At 38.1% G+C, this 7,450-nt stretch overlaps 1 protein-coding gene across 1 annotated transcript in view; it reads left to right on the top strand.

Moving 5' to 3' along the window:
- Window positions 1–360: 360 nt before the first annotated feature.
- The window catches only part of LOC139147948 (E3 ubiquitin-protein ligase TRAF7-like), a 54,098-nt gene continuing 47,008 nt past the window's right edge, over window positions 361–7,450 (top strand). Inside the window, exon 1 of the mRNA XM_070719194.1 lies at window positions 361–593. The gene's annotated coding sequence lies outside the window, so the exon portion shown is untranslated. The remainder of the gene's footprint in view (window positions 594–7,450) is intronic.

Here is a 7,450-nt window from a genome sequence, read left to right as displayed (position 1 = left end):
TTCAAAGAGGCTACGGAGAAAAATTGTTTTCATAAGTTTTCTATTTTGCATTTTACCATTCTGTGCCCAGATGTTATTTTTTAGTTTTGTTGTTTTTTATAAAGTGGACCCTACTTTAGGGCCTAAAAAAGTTCTTAAAGGAATTTTTGTAGCGCCACGGTAATGGTTTGGAATTCGCTATGGTAAATTCACCAACGACTAAATTTTCTCCATTCGTTTCAGAATGTTAACATGGTTAATAGATATTGTGACTCGTAACTGTAAATATTCAAATTCCAGTAGGAATCTATATATAGGAAATGACGTAATTTGAGGCTGCGTATGTAAACTTCCGGTTTCAGGGTTTCAGCTGTGCACCTATTTCTAATTTTAAATATGGCGGACGACGAGGACGTATGTGTTTTCGTCCTGCCACCATCATCGCATTTACTTTGTCCGATCTGCCAGAAATTATTTACGAATCCTGTAATCAGTGTGAACTGCGGTCACACATTCTGCAATACATGTATTCTGAACAGAGAGGCGGAGGAATCGTCAAGAACGTGCCCACTTGACAAGAAAAGTTACGAAGACAAAGACTTGGTCGTGAACAGGTAAGCGATAACAATTCAGCCCCAAACAGTCATGTACCGGCTGGGCCGACTTCGTCCGTTCCTTTTGTGACATTACATCATCCATGAGCTGATCGATACACAAAAGAAAATACATTCAGTGCAATGTTTTGACCCAGCTTGTCGGCTATCACTGATCCTCAACAGCTCAAGTCGACGCGTTGATCGTCAAGTAACCAATACAAACCAAAACGTTTAATGGTTTATGTCCCTCCCTGCCTGCGTGTCAGTGACAGCCACGGGGCGACCCGTGTGTGACAGCCGACTGTCCCCAGATTTGTTTTGGGTCAAGGGCATCGAGTGTTCCGGTTTCCAAAGCCGGCCTTATGTTATTGTGTGCTTTCTGACCGATTTAAAAGTGACATTCTAAGAAAGAAGAACGGCTATTATGTGGAGTTGACCCAAATTCGTATTCATAATCCGTCACCTGGCAAGCTTTTATAAATAAAGAAACCGGGCAGCCGGCAAACGTACGCGTGCCATGACGAAACTCGCCCTGGTAATATTTTGACTCAGTTCTATTGTTCCAATATGGAGAAGTTTACTTGCATCGCAAAGCGATGTATGGTTTCAGGTTGAGCGCTGCAATAGAAACGAAATGGGTGATTTGTAGCTAAGCTTACAGGTGTACCCATAGTAATACTGGAAATAGGCAAATTTCAGCATTGTAAAGTCACTTTCCAAATGAGGTTGTTATGGATGGGGATTGACACACCCTGCAACTCTTCAACTTCCATATTGTAATTTGTCAATAGGGGTTGACATTCTACCTTCAAATTAAGCTGGATTTATATGGAAATCAGTAATCCAAAAATCACACACACTTTTAATTTGTGTGTGTGTGTGTGTGGGGGGGGGGGGGGGACCAAACAAGTGTCTGTGTAACAATGGCTTAGGATTAAGATAATATTGCACTGAAATAAGCTTTTTAATAGACAGAGATAAATATTATCTGCAAAATCTTATTTAGCTTTAATTTGAGAGAAGCAAGAAAGTTAATGTTTAGTGTGTGTGTGTGTGTGTGTGTATTTTTAATTAATGTTCGCTTTAAAAAGTTTCATATATAAGTATTATATAAAATAATTGAAAGTTGCTCATGAACACAATTTTATGCAAAACTTGGTTTGCTAAATGGGGCCGGAGAGAGAGAGAGAGAGAGAGAGAGAGAGAGAGAGAGAGAGAGAGAGAGAGAGAGAGAGAGTATCTCTCTCTCTCTCTCTCTGTATCTCTCTCTCTCTCTCTCCCGCTTCAAATCAAATACTGGAATACAATATCACAGTAGCCCTGCTCTGTCCTTGCTATTCTATTTACCAGTATGTGCTGATGGGCTTTAGATACACCTGAATCAAAACAGGTTTATGCTGTAACATTGGAAGCTCATCTGATACTAATATTAGGAAATGTCAACAAAGGAAAATATGTCCTTGTTCTTGTTTGTATTTGAAGAGCAGGGTGGAGTTTTTGCGGTCAAAGTTCGTATTTTGGGTGTTTCCTTGGTGAAAAGGTGGAGTATGCCAGCTGCATTAGATATCCCATAATGCAGTGCTACCAGATCCGACTACCCTGGACTGCACAATTTGAACAAAAATAGTACCTCTCAGGCTTTCAGTATTAGCTGTATAAGTCACCAGATTGTAAATACATGTATGAGACCCAGTAGCAGAATCCTTTACCATGTGATACTGCCTCAGAAAAAAATAGAACGCCATGCATGTGATTGTGACTGATGCAAGTTCAACTTTTAATGTATCCTCCAGTATTTTTTCCGTTTTGTCTGTCAGATACAGTTGTTTTTCTACTTCTGATTCCGAAGTTTATCTCAGAATGCCTGACGGATGCAATTTGAAACTGAATTCAGTCTTGACCAAGATTTGTCAACAATAACATTGCATAATGGGTTTGTTGACCTGTAAGAAACCTCGGAGCAAAACATTCCATGTAGAGGTGTCAGGAACACATTCAATCGACACTTGGCATAAAATGAAAATAACACAAGCACGGAATTAAATTTGATTCTTTTTCCTCGTTTCACTCTTCGTTTTACCATGGAGGTAGAAAGAAAGACCTCCATGGTCCTACCCTCCATAGTACATGTGTACACGGTCGCTCCACAAACTGTGATGTGAGTGAACGACACTCAGGACAGGGTCACTACCGGTGTATGTGTTTAAGTTGAAGACTGAGCTGTCCACGTCTTTGATCATTGGACAATAGTCTTGAAAGGACAAACAATTGGCTTCATTGTTTAATGTAGTTGAATTCCACATACCAAAAAACAATTCACACCAGTGATTGTTAATGACTTTATTAGCACTTAACTGTTCAGGGGATTGTGTCCATTTTCAATGCAATTTGCAAAAAAACAACAAAAACCCCCAACTTGTCTGCATATCAAAAAAGAAGAACTGAAAGTGGTATTCTGTGTTTGCTGATGTATAAACGATGGTTTTGAGCATTTTAACAAGTGTTTGTACTTCCAGAAATTTCAGGTATCATTCTGCAGCTAAATTAAGATGTCAGCATGGAGGTAGAGTTTGGAATTAGAGTTGGGCAGTAGAGTCTGGCTTCCTCCACCATGATCTATCAAAGCCATTTTTGAGAGTAATATGCAAATTCCCCTTTGCCAAGCTTTAAACTTAAAGGGACATATTCCTTGACATGGTACACCTATTGCACTGTGTGTGTGTGTGTACCTATCAAATTCACACTTTGTAAACCTCTGGCTTCCATTGAATTTCAAATCTGTCGAAGCATTTTGCTTTCTGTCTGAGCTCATCAGGAATCACGTGCCTCTTGAAGAGGAGTTTTTCATGAAACAATTGTCTGATGAGCTGATGTGTTCAATTCAGTTTCTAGTTCCAGTGTTGCTATTGATCCACAAATATTGAATCAATCAAGAAGAAGTAGAGAGTATAGAGGATGTTCTTTGATTTCACAACTTCTCTTTTTTTCACTGTCCTGAAGTGTCCCGGAAGTAGCATCTGTATGCAGGAAGATAGTCACTAACACCCCCCCCCCCAAATGGCTACTTCATATTCTGCACGACACGCATGTGGTTCACTGTGGTTATCTGGTCCAAGATATCATAAACGCGTCATTTTAGTGTTCGTTTGGATGTCATAGTGTGCATACCTAAATTACGTGGCTTTTAGCAGCAGTTTTGAATAGCCAAATATTCCAAAATTTCAAAAATTCCAAAATTTTGACCTATTCATATAAATGCGTAAAACTGGCACAAAAAAGCATTTTATGCTTCAGTTAAGAGGTCTGCATGGATGCTTTATGCACCCCTTAGGTGTTGTTTGATGTGTGTCACATAGTACAGAATAAAAACAGGAGACTGGCCACTTTATGAAAACTATGAGAGTTCATATCCTGACACATGACGCATACTACACATTCATGAGTAATTTGATGTATGACTAGGGTGAATTTTGTCTCTCATCAATGTTTCAGAAGACACGTACCAAACATCTGATCTAAGAAATCAAGATTTGAAAATTTCATGATGCCAGTCTTACTTTCAGGTATTTTGTGGCGGACAAATTCATCAGTAATAACATATATGCACACACTAAAAATTGTTGCTTTTGTTGTGAATTTACTCACTCCCAACACACTTACGCATCTTTCCATCATTATAATGTAAGGTGCAAGATGTCTATTAGAGTCAAATAACTGATATTGTATTTCAGAACAAATGTATTCAGGCATTAAAAATGCAAAATATTTTACCATTTTACGATTTTAAATTAAAAAATCTCTCATCTGTAGTGCGCACAACTTAACTGATATTTTTTCTAGGCATACATGTATGAGTGATGTGATAGTTCACAGATGCGCAAGTTTGAAATTTCAGCTGTTTTGTTGATTAAGAAAGATATGATTCAAAAAGAATTCCACGACTCGCAACACATATATATTAAAGAGTGTTGTTCAAATGCATTTGTTTTTATGGAATGCATTCTACCTTGTTTTTGTATTTGTGTCAGCTACTGTTATGGTGAGTTGAAACGTCTATTTATAGATCGTCAAAGGGACAGTTGATGTCACACATACGATACATCAATGTACCACTCGTGTATAGACTACTGTAGGTCAGAGTTGTAAAAACCGATACACGCCCACGCACTCAGGTTGACAGAAAGACGCTTTGTGTCCATTCTAGCTTTTTTTTGTCATCAACCTTTATTTTGTATTGTCATTGAAATCTGTGCCACCAGTTGCAATCACATTTCTTAACACAATCATTACAATCTTGGTGATGGACATTGTCCTGTGTGTTTTTGATGTATTATTTATTAAAATTGTAGACAAAAATTTGCGGAGCTCTGGTTTGAAATATAAAATGTGGAAAAAAATGATGAGAAATTACAAAGTGACATATTTAATTTTAAGTTTTTTGAAATTAGAGTTGTAATTTTATGGAAACATATGCATTTCTTGCTTTATTGGCTTCACTGTAGCAAGTCATCTGTATATTGAACTTGACAAATTTGCAAAATGTCAAACTGAAGCACATGCTACTTGTATTTCTGAAAGTTCTTCCTTCAAAATTCTTAAAGTACATGTATCTTAAGTGCTTTTGCTGAATCTTACTTAAGATTGGTACATGTACATGTATATTTCCTGTATTTTGCTGAATTTTGAAGAATCACAGTGACATAGATCAGAATTGTGCAAATTGTTGCAATAGTGGATTTGTGGTCTACACCGCTTGAAATTGCGGCCGTATCATATCGATGCGCCAAGTACGCCAATTCTGTGTTCTGATGGGATAAGAGCTCACATCAGCTGTGGTAAACAGGAATATATGCCTTCTGTCCGAACATTTGGCTTGCGCTTTGCCATACCAGTGTCGTGGTTTTCTGCTGTCTGCTTCTTTGCCACCATCAGAGCCGAGTACATGTGCGATATATCTCTGTTGCTAATGATAGTTTAATAGTTTCAAGTCGCTGAATTTCCATTTGGTGATGTCTGCACATTTCAAATCTGCTTTCTCCATTTTGGATGCGAAAAGGATATAGAAAACAATTTTCAGAATCACATGCATGTATTGGTTTATAATGATGTAATAACAATACCACCGCTGGTTACAGTACATGTACATTGTATGTATACTTCATTTGTGTACAATCACAGAGAGTAGAGGTCTCCCCCTCCACTGTCCAATGTACAATAGTTCTACTCCGGAATAAAAAGGACGGACAGTGTTCTACAGACTCGTACGCCCAAAAGATCATGTGATTGGCGTACAAACACACCCACATGTACGGGCGTGTATGGAAATACATGTATTTCTGTGCACGCTTGCGCACATGGGTTTGTTTGTACTGTGGTCCATTTGAATTCTTGGTTACATCTTCACATCATACGGCACTCTCTGAATGGATCTCACCATAAACCCTGTGCATTTCACCCAAATTACATGATGCATATAACTGTTCGTGACATCTGTTGTTGCTTAATATACAATCTACTAGTAAAATGTTTAAATATAAGTAAGGCAGTTACCCTACGAGTTTGAGATATTACGTGTACTTTTCATAATCATGATAATAAATATGTAAACAAACCATCTTTTAACATCTTTTCATTGAAACTCTACACAAAGTACAAAACTGTGTGTAAACCAATGTGATCTTTGCCCAGTATTGTACAAATGCTTTTGTGAAATCCATCTGGATTAGAAGGCTAAGCAAGCCTCTTTTCAAATCAACCTGACATGGCAGATTAGATCCCATGACAAAAGACGGACCCAATTAACCCAGTGTTTATAATTGGTAAGCCCAATGCCTGTGATTCCAGCGACAATTATAGCTAGGGATTTTCCTTGTAATTGTGAAGTCTCCAGGGTTTACAGTTCGCATGTAAAAACAGCTCTAGCATTCTCTTTCAATGACTGAAAAAGGAAAAAGAGCGAGACTGATAAAAACTGGGTGCATACTGCACAGTTTCACAATTTGACATAATACTAGGGGGTCACAATGCTACTGAGGCCCTCTAAGACGCATGATAGTATGCATAGGGAAGATTGAGCCCATAATGCCACAGTTGTGGTGCGGTCTCTTTCTGCACTTCACAATGTTACAACATATAGATGTTTCTCCAAATGATAATGTTTCATTTTTCATATACTTAAGCTGTCTCAGAACAGAAGTTACAGAAATTAAAATCATAGCAGTCATCACAAGTATTGATTCCATCTGGGAAATTCTAAAATGGAAATTGTGTATTTGGAATCATCTTATTCCAATATTTCACATCCATATCTGTCACTTGCCCATCCTTTATAGTCTTTCGGCATTCAGTGATTCTTTCGACTTGTAACGGCAAGGCCCTGTCAGAGGAATTGAATTCATGTCACTAAAGTGAAGGTGACCTAGGTATATAGGTAGCTTACGTGTGTGGTAGGGCTGCATGTGTGCAGTCTTTGTTTCAAAAAAACAATGCTTGCTTTGAGTTGGACTGACCTTGGATTCTTATCTGGATTCTTATTGTTGCATTAGGTTTCAGAATGGCACCGGTGACACAAATGCTCCCCTGTCAGGTTTCTTGTACTGTAGGTTCTCTTCATGTACAGTAAACACTGCTTGTTCTGTCGTTCACCTGGCTATCAAAACTTTGTGGTGCAAGGGCAGAAATGTCTGTGGTTGAAACAGTTTTCAGTTTTTCTAAAAATTACCGAGATTTAACACTGTGACATATACATCTAAAAATCAAAAAGAAAACAAGCAGAAATCAGCTTTATCTCTGAGCAAAGTGACAAGTTTCAAATGATAACAAAGACCTAAACTGCTTGTTTAATAAGCTGTCCGGTAATATTTTCGAAAGGTTTA

The sequence above is a fragment of the Ptychodera flava genome, chromosome 13, assembly GCF_041260155.1.
Source record: "Ptychodera flava strain L36383 chromosome 13, AS_Pfla_20210202, whole genome shotgun sequence".
NCBI lineage: Eukaryota > Metazoa > Hemichordata > Enteropneusta > Ptychoderidae > Ptychodera > Ptychodera flava.
The sequence above is the reverse complement of the archived record's forward strand: the minus strand, read 5'-3'. Positions and strand labels throughout refer to the sequence as shown.